The sequence below is a fragment of the Delphinus delphis genome, chromosome 14, assembly GCF_949987515.2.
Source record: "Delphinus delphis chromosome 14, mDelDel1.2, whole genome shotgun sequence".
NCBI lineage: Eukaryota > Metazoa > Chordata > Mammalia > Artiodactyla > Delphinidae > Delphinus > Delphinus delphis.
The window spans coordinates 24,001,777-24,018,478 of NC_082696.1; the positions used below are offsets into that span (position 1 = coordinate 24,001,777).

General features: G+C 35.7%; 1 long non-coding RNA gene across 1 annotated transcript in view; it reads right to left on the reverse strand.

Moving 5' to 3' along the window:
* LOC132437243 (uncharacterized) overlaps window positions 1-16,702 on the reverse strand; it is a 327,089-nt gene that overhangs the window by 142,015 nt on the left and 168,372 nt on the right. The window contains exon 3 of the long non-coding RNA XR_009521985.1: window positions 3,238-3,297. This is a non-coding gene — a long non-coding RNA (uncharacterized lncRNA). The remainder of the gene's footprint in view (window positions 1-3,237; window positions 3,298-16,702) is intronic.

Sequence of the window (16,702 nt, forward strand, 5' to 3'; positions counted from 1 at the left end):
ACTAAGGTTGAGGTAGGAAAGACAACTGGGAAGAGAATGAGGAACGGGAGGGAAGGGGGGGGTGAAGAAAGATGGAGAAGGTCAGAGGGGCAGAAAGGGAAGTGGGTGAGAGAGGAAGCATAGTTTTAGTTTTTTATCCCATCAATTAGCTTTAAAATCCTGAACTGGACACTTTAAAAATAAAAACTTCAAGAGGTAGGGAATGTACTTGTAAACAATTTAAAAATAGTAACATCTTTCTGCCATGATAGTAGAGGCAATAGGTCCCAATTACCCTAAGTGATTTCAAGTGTCCTTTTCTAGAGTGAGCAAAACTATCTATCTTCCCCATGAAAAAAATTTCCATTCCTAATGGAGCTGAATGGGACTGAAGGCATTTATTGTGTATTTTACATTCTCTGAGTCATCACCACCCCAAACTGCAGACATCAGCAACCTCTAACAGAGGCTCAGGATTATTAGACTGTGGCTTGTCATCTACAACCACTACCACAAAATATGAGTGAAAGCTAGTACACTGTTAGTAGCCACTTGTGAACATAAAGAATATATCAAAGAAAAGGCAACCAAAAATGTTTATCATGTAATTTAGGTGATAACACATTTGAAATAGTGATAAGGTTTAGGTGTTCTAGGAACACTAAATAAAGCAACTGTGGTGACTTGGTGTATGTGATACATGCATATATGTGTACATGTACTACACCACTTAAAAAGAAAGATCAAAAGAGTTAAAAATATCCTGATTGATGACAGCTGAGGAGCTGATTGTTGCCTTCCACTACTGAAATAGTATAAATGCCAAGAGGAAAGGAATTGCTCAGCTTTGGGAGGGGTAATTAGGTTTAATGGAATCAGTAGAGACGACGCACATTAAGCCTATAGTGGAAAACTTCCTCCCAATGGAAACTATTAGATAATGGACACCTCCCAAGAGAAATGCTAGAAACCCTACCACTGAGGACATTTAGACTCAGCTGGACACTAGAAGACATTCTACTGTCTAAGACTTTATGCCCTTTTGTGTCCAAACTGAAATATGTTCAAATCCCTTCTACAGGGACTATGTACACAGAGACTACATATATAAGTATGTGTATGTGTACAGATATACATGCATACATCATACATATGGTCTCTATAGTATGTGTGTGTGTGTTATATATATGAATATGTTATATATAGTCCATGTTTATATGTTATATATACATACATACATATAGTCTCTCTATATATGTATGTTTGTATACATCATGCACTGACTATAGAGAGACTATGTATGTATATACAATATGTATTATACATGTACAACACACATGGACCACATATATACAAAACATATTTATGAGAGAGAGAGAACTTTGAGATTTAAGGTTCTTTTGTACGTGTATGTTTAAACTTGAAGGTCACAAATGAAAACACTAAAAATTGTGACTGATGGATATTAAAGAGATATGCTAAGATGACAAGCCTCTCTGTTTTCCTTATTACACTAATTATACTCTCTAGAGTCAGAAGCAACCAGGGTTGCATTTCTTTTCAGTTAGTATCTGCTGCCTCTGAGAATAAGCCTAAAGAATGATCTAAAATTCCAATAGAAGCAACAGAAAAAAAGTACAAATGACAAATTAAAAATGCTCAAACTCTCAGTGAGAACTTAAGGTCCAATGACCTAACTAACTTTTCCCTGCGAAAGGAACAATCGCTTTCAGAAAACCTATGCCCCACAGAATGACGCATCCACTTCCTCCTAAACATAGATCACATTATCAGTGTTGCCAAATATATCAACAACCGCCTGGCTGCTGAACACCATGTTTATCTAATGGACCATAGCAGACAGCGGGAACAAGCACAGTTGGAGACAGTGATCTCTAAAAGTATTTTCCAAACCAGTACAGTTCTTTTTATTTTTTCTTCTTCATTTTTCAATTAAGAGAGAGTTATTAAACAAGACAGATACAAGAGCACTGTTTAGATATCTCCACTGAAACCATTTCTTTTGGCCAGAATGTAAAATAATTCTGGAGTCACATTTTTACGTTTTCACACAAGAACTTGGACAGGGAGAAAAGAGGGCCATGGAGTGAAATTTATGCTGGACACCCAACCAAAATCCATTACTAACTGCATAGAGAAAGTTCCTAAGGACCCCAGAGATAAATTCTCAGCTTTTCCCCTCTACATAATGAAACAATTCAAAGCTAAGGATCAGAATGGGGCCTAGAGGGGTTTTATATACCTACCTGTGAGAAAAATAATACACTTATACAAATCATTTCACATTGTTTAATTTCAAAAGTGGCACAAGTTTGTTGTAAAATATTCAGAAAACACAGGTAAGTCAAAATAGAAAATCACATATTATCCCATATTGTGGAGGTAAATAAACACTATTAAAAATGTTGATTCACAGTTTTTCAGTCTCTGTCCTGAAAACAGATATTTTAAAAACAAATGTATAATTACCTTGCACATATTCCGCACTGTTTTTTCCATTGCACACTGTATTATCCCCATGTTTTTCTACAACAGTCTTTTAATCACTATTTCATACTCTATTACAGCTTTGTTTATAATTCATTCATCTCATCCTTCATTATTGTTACCAATGGTTTGCTGTTAACAGTCTGTGATATGAACCCTTACATTGTCCATTTATGTATATCCATAAATATTTCCCGAGAATGATTCACTTGAAATTTGTCAAAAAATAAGAAAAACTCCAAGACTTTGTGATGTAAGCAGTTAAAATATGCTTCAGAAAATTCATCATATTTTCTTTTCTACCAGCAAGATTGTTTATGTGGTTTTTGACAGGGTACCCCTCTGAGAATTTGTTTGTTTGGTTTTTTTGCTTCCTCAAACCTGTCAATTTTCTTTCATGGTTGCTTTCATAGGTTCATGTATAGAAAAGCTTTGCTCATCCAAGATTATTTAAACACTATATAAGTAAATAAATGATAAAAATAAGTTGGAAATTGAATAGTGAACCTTTGCTTTTTTCAAGTCACAGTATACCTGTTTTATACATCTATATTAATATTACACTTAGAATTTATATTGATGAATATTATGAGATAAAATAAACCGTTACCCAGTTTTCTCAACACATTTATTAAATAAGCCATCATGCCCTCCCTGAGTTGATGTGCTACCTCATAAAATTATTATATAAACACAATTTTTATTTAATTAAATCTATAAATTATAGATTAGGAGTAGCAATTGTCTCACCTGTGTAGGAAGGAGTTAAAAGTGAGCAGATTCTCATCTTCTATGTTTATGTTCTCTCAACTGAAAAAAAAAAAATCAAATGTTAGTCTCCCCTCAAAACCTTAATCCTATCCATGAATGAGTATAGAAATTAGTAGATTAAATCCAGAGGAGATTATGCAGCAGCCTGACTAGAGTGGAGATCCAAGTGCAGAGGAAAATAAACCCTTACCTCGAAGACCAACGAAGTTTCAGTTTTTTTCCCTTTCTGCCTGTCCTTTTGTGACGTTTCATTTAAAGCTGTGGTTCTCAAAGTAAGGTCCCCAGACCAGCAGCATCACCTGAGAACTTATTAGAAAATGAACCAACCACCTAAGATCTGCTGAATCAGAAATTCTGGGTAGGAGGCCAAGCAACTTACACTTTATCAAGCCCTACTGGTGATACTGAGGCACACACAAGTCTGAGAACCACTGATTTAAAAGAACTTCATCAAGGAAGAATCTGAATAAAACCCACATGAAATATCTTGATATCTTTATCGGATCCCAGCCTTTACTGGGATCTGTAATATAAGCCTTTCTCCATTTGCCCTTTCCCCATCTATTATATATTTAGTCATTTATTAAACATGTTTTATGGGCCCAAATTGGGGCTGGGCCCTGAGTATGGACACTGAACAAGCCAAATTCTTTGCCTATAGAAAGTTCACAATTTACATATTTTTTGTTCTACCTAAAAAAAAAAGCAAACAAAAACACCTACAAAAGGAAAGAAAGCTCATCTATTAGTTTTCTCATTTGTCATTTTTTTAAATCTACATGACTAGTTAAAATAAATGCAAGTATTCTGCTTCTTTGAATATAAGCTTTCTTTGTGAAAAAAATCAATTCTGTGATAACTTGCAAGATGAAACCCTACAAAAATAATACTAAAAGTATTTTAATTGAATTAGAAATTAGATGGAATCAGACATGGAATCAGACTAAAAGAATCAGGAAGAAGCCCAAGTAAGCAGTAGCTGTTTGAAAGAGTAGATAACTGAAAAAGCAGAGGCTAACAAGTTCCTTTGAAAAGGCAGTAATTACAGTGAAGGCTACCCAGGGTACAACTGAAAGGTTTATCTCTGGGAAGGGAGAAGGGTGTAATAGAAGAGACAACAGCAACGATTTAGGGGCTTTGGGAGTGTATACAAGTAATAGATGAAAAATGCCTGGTGATCTTGAGTATTTCAAACTCAAGAAAAAGAATGCAATAACCACAGTTATTTTCGTTTGTTTTTTTTATTTATTAATTTTATTGGAGTATAGTTGCTTTACAGTGTTGTGTTAGTTTCTGCTGTACAACAAAGTGAATCAGTTATACATATACACATATGCACTCTTTTTTAGATTCCCTTCCCATTTAGGTCGCCACAGAGCACTGAGTGGAGTTCCTGTGCTATACAGTAGGTTCTCATTAGTTATCTATTTTATATGCAGTAGTGTATATATGTCAGTCCCAATCTCCAAATTCATCCCACCCCCTCTTCCCCACTTGGTAACCATAAGTTTGTTTCTACATCTGTGACTCTGTTTCTGCTTTGCAGATAAGTTCATCTGTACCATTTTTCTAGATTCTACATATAGGTGATATTGTATGATATTTGTCTTTCTCTTTCTGACTTACTTCACTCTGTATAACAATCTGTAGGTCCATCCATGTCACTGCAAATGGCATTATTTCATTCCTTTTTATGGCTGAGTAATATTCCATTTATATATGTACCACATCTTCTTTATCCATTCTTCTGTCAATGGACATTCGGGTTGCTTCCATGTCCTGGCTATTGTAAATAATGCTGCAATGAACGTCAATAACCATAGTTATTTTTGAAAAGGAGGACTAACTAACTGAATCATTGGTTTGGACTAATTATGTTAAACTGTTAGTCTCTCTCCTCGGTCTGTGGCTCTTTCCACAGTGAGTGAAGTGATCACCTTCCCTTGACACCAAATCTCCACCTTCAGGCTCAGCTCAGGACCCTCATCTCCGCCAGGATACACATTTCCTGTCAAATTCCTTTCTCACCCTGTCTACACGTGCCTCACTTGGCCTTTTCTTCAAACAATTCATTCAATAATTACAAAAAACTCACTGCTATTTTAATCTTCCAGTACAGATTTATGAGTGATGTAGTAAGGTAACTCAACTCAGTTCCCTCCAAAAGGACGTCATGGCAGAATGATACAAAAAGTGGATGTTCTCCAGAATGCTCAGGGAGACACTTCCAGCAAGGTATTTTCCACACTCCAGGGGGAAAAAAAAAAGCTCTTCACAACTCAAATCTGATCACACTCCCTTATCAGTCAATTTTCTTTCCCGTCTTCATCTAGATACTCCTACTCATTGTTCAGATCGAAATTCAAGTGTCAGTTCTGCTAAGAAGTCAATTATAATTGCTTGGACAGTTCAAATTCTCCTACTAAAGACTGTCATTGCTCCAGTACCCCTCTTCACATCATGTGTTACAATTATAACTTTATGTATGCTCATGTGATTAGCATCCAATTATTCTACTTGATGCCTCTCTCCTTGTCTATTTTTGTTCACTTTTGAATCATCAGAATCTAGGGCATTGTTTACCACATGGAAGGTGCTAACAAAATATTTAAATATTTGTTGAATGAATAAATGACTGTTCGTGTTCTTGAATAAGCAAAGCAACCCCCTTCCTCTTAAGCTCTTACTTAATGCTCTCTCTGTCTAAAAAATCTCTTGAAATCCACGTCTTGTTCTTGTAATTCCATTAGCAGCCTTTATCAAATTATCAATGGGAACCTTTCATCCTAGTATTTTAATACAAAAAGCCACTTCTTCCCCAAAGCTCTTACATGTACTTACTTACTTGTTGTTCCCCTCACCCCCAAGTAAAATAAACCTCCATGAAAACAAGAATGTTGACTGCTTTACTACTATAGCTCCTGGTACAGCATTTGAATAAGTGAAAAAAATTTTTATCCTATGTTAGAATCACTGAAGTAGACTAGCACAGAACTGAGGCACACTAGACTTTACTAAACTGTCAGTAGTCAAAAGATAAATACACTATCCCTTTTAGGTCATTCAGAGTTGGAGGAACAAGAATGGGAGTAGTAGGGAGCAGATTAGGGAGATGGTATGTAAAATATGCGGATGTCTCATATCTTTAGCCATTGTAAGCAATGCAGGTTACATCCCAACATTTGGGGAACAGAAGAGCATAGTGGGTAGGGCAGGGGAAACTTTGTCAAACATGAGCTAATAACTTACTGCTAATATATATCATTTTCTGTTAATTAAATATATAAATATAACTCTGTGACAAAAGCCTTTACAAGATACAAGTTATGGTATAAAAAGACCATTGCCTGGTCCCACATAATGGGTAAGTCCAGATACTCCCCTTACCAAAATGGGTTCATTGTAAGAGTTAGAATCTCACATCTTCATGACAACAATTGCCAGTGTGGGTGAAATGGATATTGTGTGCACTGTGATGTTTATTTTATTTGTAATTGCCTTCTGTTATAGAATGAATTGCGTCAACCCCCCCTCCCAAAGAAATCAAGTTGAAGCCCTCACTGTCTCAGGAGGAGACTAGGACACAGACACATACAGAAGAAAGACCATGTGAACCTACAGAAAGAAGATGGCCATCTACAAGCCAAGGAGAGAGACCTCAGAAGAAAGCGACCAACTCTGTTGATACTTTGATCTTCGGCTTCTAGCCTCCAGAACTGTGAGAAAATAAATTTCTGTTGCTTAAGCTACACAGTCTGTGGTATTTTGTTGTGGAAGCCACAGAAAACTAATATACCCTTCATTTATTAAAAGTTTTAATTTAAACTTATTAACTTAGCAAAGTATAATATATCCCAAAAGTCTATTTGTTGACTCACTGAATGAGAGTTGAAGTTACACAGATATTAGCAAATATTAACAACAAAGTGAAATAGACAAAGTGTTTAAAGGATATTCACTGGAGATATATTTACCTGGGAGGAAAACACAATGATCAAGACACTGGTTCTCCCACAAAAGACCCAGAATTGTCAAAGCAATCCTGAGGGAAAAGAACAAAGCTGGAGGCATAACCCTTCCAGACTTCAGACAATACAACAAAGCTACAGTAATCAAACAGTGTGATACTAGCACAAAAAACAAACGTATAGATTAATGGAACAGAGTAAAGAGCCCAGAAATAAACCCACACACCTATGGTCAATTAATCTATGACAAAGGAGGCAAGGATATACTTTGCAGAAAAGATAGTCTCTTTAACAAGTGCCGTTGGGAAAGCTGAACAGCTACATGTAAATCAATTAAATTAGACCACTCCATCAGACCATATTCAAAAATAAACTCAAAAATGGTTTAAAGGCCTATATATAAGACATGACACCATAAAATTCCTAGAAGAGAACATAAGCAAAACATTCTTGGACATAAATTGTAGCAATATTTTCTTAAAGCAAAAGAAATGAAAGTAAAAATAAACAAATGGGACCTAATCAAACTTACAAGCTTTTGCACACAAAGGAAACCATCAACAAAACAAAAAGACCACCTATGGAATGGAAAAAAGTAGTTGCAAAAGATGTGAATGACAAGGGGTTAATATCCAAAATATACAAACAGCTTATACAACTCAATATCAAAAAACAACAACTACAACAACAGCAAACAACCCAACCAAAAACTGGGCAGAAGACCTAAATAGACATTTCTCCAAAGAAGACAAAAAGATGGCCAACAGGCACATGAAAAGATGATCAACATGGCTAATGATTAGAGAAACGTAAATCAAAACCACAATGAGGGGGGCTTCCCTGGTGACGTGGTGGTTGGGAGTCCGCCTGCCAATGCAGGGGATGCGGGTTCATGCCCCGGTCCGGGAGGATCCCACATGCCACAGAGTGGCTGGGCCCATGAGCCATGGCCGCTGAGCCTGCGCGTCCGGAGCCTGAGCTCCGCAACGGGAGAGGCCACAACAGTGAGAGGGCTGCGTACCGCAAAGAAAAACCCACAATGAGGTATCACCTCACACAAGTCAGAATAGCTATCATCATTCACTTTGTTATACAGCAGCAACTAACACAAAAATGTAAAGAAATTATACCTCAATAAAGATGTTTAAAAAAAAATGTCTGCGGGGCTTCCCTCGTGGCGCAGTGGTTGAGAGTCCACCTGCCAGTGCAGGAGACACGGGTTCGAGCCCTGGTCTGGGAAGATCCCACATGCCACGGAGCAACTAAGCCCATGCGCCACAACTACTGAGCCTGTGCCCTAGAGCCTTCGAGCCACAGCTACTGAAGCCCATGCGCCTAGAGCCCGTGCTCTGCAACAACAGAAGCCACCGCAATGAGAACCCGCGCACAGCAACGAAGACCCAACGCAGCCATAAATAAATAAACAAATAAATAATAAAATTTAAAAAAAAAAGTCTGCAAATAATAAATGCTGGAGAGGGTACGGAGAAAAGGGAAACCTCTACACTGTTAGTGGGAATGTAAATTGGTGCAGCCACTATGGAGAACAGTATGGAGGTTCCTTAAAATCTAAAATACTACAGCAGTAATTAACACAATATTGTAATTCAACTATACTTCAATAAAAAATAAATTTTAAAAAACTACTAAAAATAGAGTTATTATATGATCCAGCAATCCCACTCCTGGGCATATATCCAGAAAAGATAAAAACTCTAATTTGAAAAGATAAATGCACCCTAGTGTTCATAGCAGCACTATTTACAACAGCCAACACATGAAAAATAACACAAGTGCCCATCAACAGACAATTGGTTTAAGAAGATGTGATAATATATAATGGAATATTACTCAGCCATAAGAAATAATGAAACATTGGCATTTGCAGCAACAGGGATGGACCTAGAGAATGTCATACTAAGTGAAGTAAGTCAGAGAAAGACAAATATATGATACTACCTTACATGTGGAATCTAAAAAATAATACAAATAAATCTATATACAAAACAGAAACAGACACAGAAATAGAAAGCAAACTTGTGGTTACCAGAGGGGGAAGGGAGGGGGGAGGGATAAATTAGGAGGATAGGATTAACACATATAAACTACTATACATAAAATAGATAAGCAACAAGGATTTACTGTATAGCACAGGGAGCTATAGTCAGTATCTTGTAATAACCTATAAGGAAAAATAACTGAAGATAAAAAGACAGCAGTCTCCAAGAAAACTCTATATATGTATATTCCACTTAACATAAACTGCTACCAGAGGGTATATCATTTGTACAAACTAATAAAGAAGAGAAGATATAACTGAACCTAGAAGGAAAAAAAAAAGTATATTTCAAAAGAAGTGACAAGTAGAGATTCTGGAAGGAAGAAAAAAAGATTTAAAAACATAAAAGTGTTGGGGAGAGCAGGAGATCATGAAAATTACACTGAAAGAACAGAGATAACCTATAGAAGTTACAGAAAAATGAGTCTAAAATGTGAAGTGGAAGCATAAGAGCAAAGAAAAAAAGAAAGTTATTTTCATCATAGACCCAAGGCAAGAGCATTATAGCTTTTCAAGAGCCTACAGAAATATATGAAGCTTTAATATAAAATGCATTGGATCTAAAAATGAAAACCACAAAATCAAATCTTAAAATATATAAAAGCTGACAAATTTTAATATTGTGTTTTCGAATCAACTGTGTCCTATGCATATATAACAGTTTATATATCAATTATGTATTCTTTGGGAAAGAGAAACATTTTTACATGCTTGGTATGACGTAGGTACATCTAAAATAAGAGCACCAAGGACTTTTGAAAGTCTAAAATTGCTACAGGGAAAGGTAACAAGGCAATGTAGAAGGATAAAGAGGATATGGTAGAGACAGAATAACTTTATCTGAGTTGTAGAATCGTGAGTTCTCTGGAAAATTCTACTGTACCACCAGACAGTTGTTCCTAGAAGAAAATATGAGGAAATGTAATAATCAGTGCTAAAAATTCAGACATAATGTACCTTGCTTTTTGGCATTATGGTTGCAAAAATACAACCCCAAAGTGTACTCTTGCATCAGCAATCTATTTGGTAAAAAGCACAGGGTTATGTCTAGATGATGACAGACAAACAATAATTTAACAAACTCAGTGAAAGAAATCTGTTATCAAAGGAAAAAACATCATTCAGCAGTTGCTTGGCATTATGAAGAGAGAACTATTTTGCTTTTTCAAGACTGAATCACCACTTCCTGTAGAAATGACCTAATAAAACATATTGGATTGCTCACATCAACATGAATACATTGTTCAATAAAACATGGCCAGTTTTGACCATTAAAAAATAGTGTTTCCAGGGAATGAAGGCAAGCAGTTTTGTTAGTATCTTCAGAGAAACTTAGACACTACTTCAAATATAATAAAAATTCATTGATTAACACTTCATTAGTGATTTCACCCTTGAAAGAAGAATTATGACAACTTAATTTAATGCCAAAATATAGAATTTTATTTTTAATAAGGTAGTATGGGAATTTTAGGGAGGATATAACAAATAATAAAAATCAGAATGTTTATCATATTGATAGGTCATAATAAATTTTTACAACATTCTGCCAGCCTATGAATCCTGAAAATAAACTTGACTAGAATATAAAAAAGCCTGAGTTTCAGCTCTCAGAAGAGGGAAATTATTTAAACCATGAAAACTAAAACCATATTTAAAATTTCCCATCATTAAAAATTCTAACACCTCTAAGTACATACCTTCTAATGTGTATTTAGGTATATTTCTTACATAGCAGAACTAAGTAAATACGGAATCCTAAGTACTTCACACAGTAGGTACAGATTATGAGTTTTGCAGTTATGTAGTTTAATTATTAGGTAAATAACTTGTCTCCTTTCTTGAAACTGAAACTACTATCACTTGGTATAAATCTATTATTATACATTGAGTTGATATACTTCTAGTGCAAGTATCATTGCAATCCATCAATATAAAAGAGATTAACCAGGATGCTCTGATTCATAGATAAGTAATTCTGGGATAAGAGAATATGGAAAATGAACCATCACTGCTAACATGGGTAATACTGCCAAGATGTAACAATGGCCCATCAGACTTAACATAATTTTGAACTGGAATTTTTAAGCAGTAGATTTTTAACAGAATGAAGATAATCAATATACATGTCAAGGCTTAAACTCAATCCTCTTTTAGCAAGTATACATGCTGAGATTCATCTTTTAATATATCTATTCCTGGTATTACGGTGAGCATACTGCGCTAGACATTCAAATGCAAAGTTGCAGTGTAGTGTAAATCGCTACATTTATTAGCCCTAGAACGCTGGCTAGTCCTTAACAATTTAGAACCAAAGTTTCTTCAGTCTGTGAAATGGGTATAATTTTACTTACCCTGCTCATCTCACAAGAAGATAGGAGATGCATAATACAGCTGTAAGTGTTATAAGTAGAAATTCTGAGCCAAATATTAACCAGATGATCTTAATGAGATATGTCACAGTGGGCAAATAATCTCATCTCTCTGGACCTCAGTTATGAGATAGCGAAAACAATAATAGTAGTATCAGAGATGTGCATGGCACTAACTACATGCCAAGCATTGTTTTGTGTGCATCAAATAAATTAATCATTTAAATCCTCAAAATGCATATAAAAGCTATATCCCCATTGCCTAGTAGATTTCCAGATACATATTAAACATTCTGTTGAATGAATGTTGGGTAAATAAAATGGAAAAATTATTTGAAATGTAAGATTTTTTTGCATTATTTCTGTGTAAGTGAAAACAGGAACATTTTCTTAATTTAAAAGAAAGATAAAAAGTCAGAAAAAGAGTAAAATCTGTGTATACAAAAAATGAACGTGAAAGGATATGTTTCTAATTTTCTTTAAAAAATGAATTAAGAACAAAAGTTTGTGAAAAAGAAATAGAAAAAAAGCTACTGATAATTATGTGGAACAGTCCACACTGTTAGAATTTATTAAACTTAACCTGAAAAATAAAACAAAGCTTTAATCTGCTTATAGGAGCCTTCGAGTTAAAGACCCCATTCTAACTTTTTTATTTAGTGGTGTCTGGTTGCTAGTTAGTTAAAGACACTCTGGGAGTCATTCACAGCTGTGGCTCTGTACATTCAGGAGGGCAAATTATATACTAATAACCTAGGGGGAACCATGATGCATTTTCAGGATTTAACATCAAGAGTGGCAAGAAGGAATAATTATACTGAAATAAACACACGCACATAAACGCACCGAGTTAATTTTAAAACATTTAATGGTAGTGAAGAATAAATTATTTAACTCTAACCAGGGATAAGAGCCTTTTGGTAGCTATCACTTACTGCAGTAAATCTGAAGTTTGCATTTCCTGGCTGCTGGCTCTGTTTATTTAAAGTCATTCTGAATGCTCTGCTAGAAAGGATTTCAGTGGTACTGCCAAATTTTCACTAGATTAAAAATGTGCACTGCTGATAATATTTTTATAAACACTGCACACAGAACAAGAGCCATGTTCTTTAGAGATCAATTTGCTGCTCTTCTACAGCCAGTCTTTCTGCTAGGTCCTCTCTTGGCAGAATCTGTTTGATGGGATTATTTCTGATGAAATGTACTAGAAAACCTAGATCAAAGTCCCCTTCTGAGTTAACTGCTAAAGGAGAGGTCTGTCAGTAACTAGTGAAGCCACAGGACAATTCATCAACGGGAATTTTGGAATGTCTAAATATTTGTTAGAAAAGTGTCCAGGAAAGCAAGTCTTTCTACTCCAGAAAAGGTAACAAATGATGTGATGTCAAATATAACTTGTAGAGAAGTACTCAGGTTAAATAGATCTTCCCTCAACCCTAATGCTCAGGTTGAAGTTGCCTTCACTATTATTAAAGTAGTCGTAGTTAAGGAATTCTTAGGCTTTCCATTATCACCTTACATTTATTCTGGGATACAAAAACCACAGGAGTTTTATTAAAACAGAGTTTGCTCATAATAGGTTTCATGAGTGGCAGCAAGAAGTCTAAACTAAACTAAAAGAAGTCTAATCTAAAACTTCAGGAGTCAGCAAAAGTTAATGGCTGGAAGGGGGAAGTTGAATTGTTAGAAAAGAAAAGCTTTGACTAAGGAGTTGCAAGTTAAAGATAGGACTGACTACTCTAGGAGAATGTACAGTTAGAAGCAGAAACATATTTCTGTAGGGTCAAAGGCAATAGAAAACCAACTGAGGAGGTCAAACACAAGAGGCAAAAAAGAAAAAAAATCTGGAGGAAAATTATCAAAATAGGTAAATGTGGAAATATTTATAACTCCTCCTGGTTATTCTATCGCTGGACCTCTTCCTTTGGATTATGTAAAATCGCTTGCAAACTAAAGTTTCTGTGACCCAAAGGATATCTGGGGCCTTTGCACCAATTAAGGTCAATCTATCTGGATCACAAATCTTGCTTAGAGAGGGGGTAGAAGGATTTCATATTATTTTAATTTTTAATTTTCATTTTTAAAAACAAATATGGCCTAATGTCATAGAGAACAAATTTACATGATTTTGTAAACAAAAAATGAATTTAAACTTACACAGTTTTACTTTATGCTTTGGTCCCAGTCTCCTGTCTTTATTCCTCTAGTTAGGGGCATTTTGACCAGCACAGAAAGGTAATTAAATTCCAGCCACTGAAAAAGGAATGAAGTTTTAGAGTAAGTTCTAGAAGGGCTTCTTAATTCTTCCCAGGTACTTAAGACTTCCCTTCAGTAGTAGTTACCAGCTTTTTAATAGGGCCTCATTAGGGTGGATCAGGCATGGCCTTTTGACTTTCAGCGGAGATAACTGAGAAGGACAGTCATGCTGAGAGAGAGAGAGAAGAAAGATATACACACACAGAGTGAAATATATTTAGAAAACAGACAAATTAACTCCATTTTTCTAAATATAAAAGTTGAGATATAATAGAGCAAGTGCTAAAAATCAATTCAGGGTGGCAATACTTTAAGTGATATTTTTCTTTTAGATTTAATTACTGTATTGCAAGTAATCCTTATTGAGCCTAAGAAAGATGGAATGTGGGATGTTGATGGCAGACATAACCTAATTCCAACCCAATCTTACCACTACCGTTAACTTCTTTTTGCGAAGGCTAAGCACCTCCCTTAGAACTCTAATTACAACAAGATTGTGGTTCAAGCATGCTTATTTGACTAGAAGGAATCTAACAGAATCCAAATGACAAGTGTGGAAATTGAAGGAGAAGAGACTGGGAGTCTCTATGAGGCTCCAAGGAGAAAAGTCACCATGAAAAATGAGAAAGTCAAGCACATTGAGTTAGGTTCTGGAATAGAAACCGAGGATGGAAGAAGTGTAGGGTGCAAACAGCTGTTAAAAGAACCCTGCCCTTCTACAGCATATGAAGTCCATGAGGAGTAACACTGTGTATGGATAAAGCTTAACAAAAGGAATAACACTATGAGGCTCATGCTATCCTGCAGTGGAGACACTTGGAAAGAGCCTCACACAGCAGAGAAGGTGCTATTTCCCTACTCCTTTCCAGAGGGACAGGAAGCAGTTCACGGGCAGGCAGCGGCAGCACTGCTTTGAGTAATGGCCCAAGCCAAGGACCTAGAATTCAGCCTTGAGGAGCACACCAAGTGATCACGCAGTTTAGGGAATAGGATAGCATCAGCCTAAGGCAGTGACAAAATGACAACAATACAGCTGGGAACTGCTCCCATAGCAGAGGAGACTACAAGATGTCAGCAAGGGGAGGCAAGGTGGTGGGTGGGTGGAGCCTGAGTCCCTGTAATTTTATGCGTGAGAAAGAGGCAGACAGTGAAAGCAAGGCATGCATGCCTATGCATCATGGGATCCACAACCCAGAAAAGTGTGGGAGTATTCAGAAAAGAGAGAAGGGAACAGGGAGGAGACTCTGTGGTGGCAAAATTGAAAAGACTCTACCAAGAGCAAGGAACAGGAGAATGGTGACACGGAAGAGGGAATAATAGAAGATAACAGTGGTGCCTTGAATTTGGGTCTTTGATGGAAGATTAGGAAAATTATTCTTATAACAAATAATATTAAAAATAAACATAAGTGCTTGTTGATTTCAATGTCTTCTGGTTTTCTGATTAGTTCATAAAATATAATCTTTCTCAAAACAAATCTCCTAGTCGCTTCCACCTAAGATCTGTTTCCTTTGTCCTTCTCTGTGTTCCTGGGCATTGAGATTCAAAACATTCCTGCCATCTTTGAGTGGTCTCCTTTCCTTGCATCATATCCAATATCTGAATTCTTTAGATCCTATCTCAACAATGTCTTGTCTCCTTCTCTTCATCCTTATTGTCCAATTCACACAACATGTCATGGGTACCTTTTGAGTGTCTTTAAAGTAACAGTTACTTTACTAATCACCCATAAAATTCACTGAACCCTCAAGGAGCAATCACTCTACCCTGATCTCCTACAGCAGTGTACTTTTGTCTATACCTCTTTTATGGTCATTATTATTTTCTAGTTATTTTAATTTTTAAGGGCATTTCATCTCACCTATTAGACTGTAAGCTTGTAGGAAGACCTGTAATGATTCATTTTCAAAAAGCTTGCACAAATAGAATAATTATTTGCTTACTTTATGAGTTAGTGAAAAAATTAATGACATGCTAAAAATATGCAAAACTTAATACTGTGTAATGTGTTAAAAATAATGTGTTATTTTTAGTATAGTATTTCTGATATTTATATTGACATTTACAACTCTACGTATAAACATTCATTGTCTTATCATTCTCCCACCTATAGATGTCTAGGAGGGTTTATATACATGTATCCACACATACATATCTTGCTGTTATTCTAACAAGGCAGCATTTCATGGTGGTAGACTTAATCAAAAAGACCTGAGTTTTAGTTCCACTCTGCCAACTACTGAATACTAGCCAAAATAATCTGACCGTTACTTTGCCTCTCTAAGCCTCCAATTTTTCTTATATAAGTGATTTAGTTTCTAGGTATGTTGTGAGGCTAACATGATATGATGAGTGAAAAACGATAATCCATTCAAAATAGATCTCATAACTTTGCAGATCTTAAGCAATAAATATTCACAAAGTGGAAATAGATCGCATATTTTTTGTTCCATATCTCTTCCTTTTATTGCCTCTCTCTCTCTCTCTGTCTCTCCATTTCTTCAACCTACTGTTTAATGTACTGGAATAAAGACTAGACCAGGAGCCAAAAGACTTGTGTTTTATAGTTTAATAGTTAAGAGACCTTGGACAACATACTTAGTGTTTACAAATCTCAGTTTCCTTTTCTATATAATGGAAAAAAAGGATGTGAAAAATGCCACGAAAGCTATAAATCTATCAGGTTTTTTATTAGATTTAAGAAAAATAACATGAGATTATTATGACTGCCCTAATTGTTCCAAATACCTTCCCTTGAGATTATGCTCTTAAACGAGTATAATACAAAC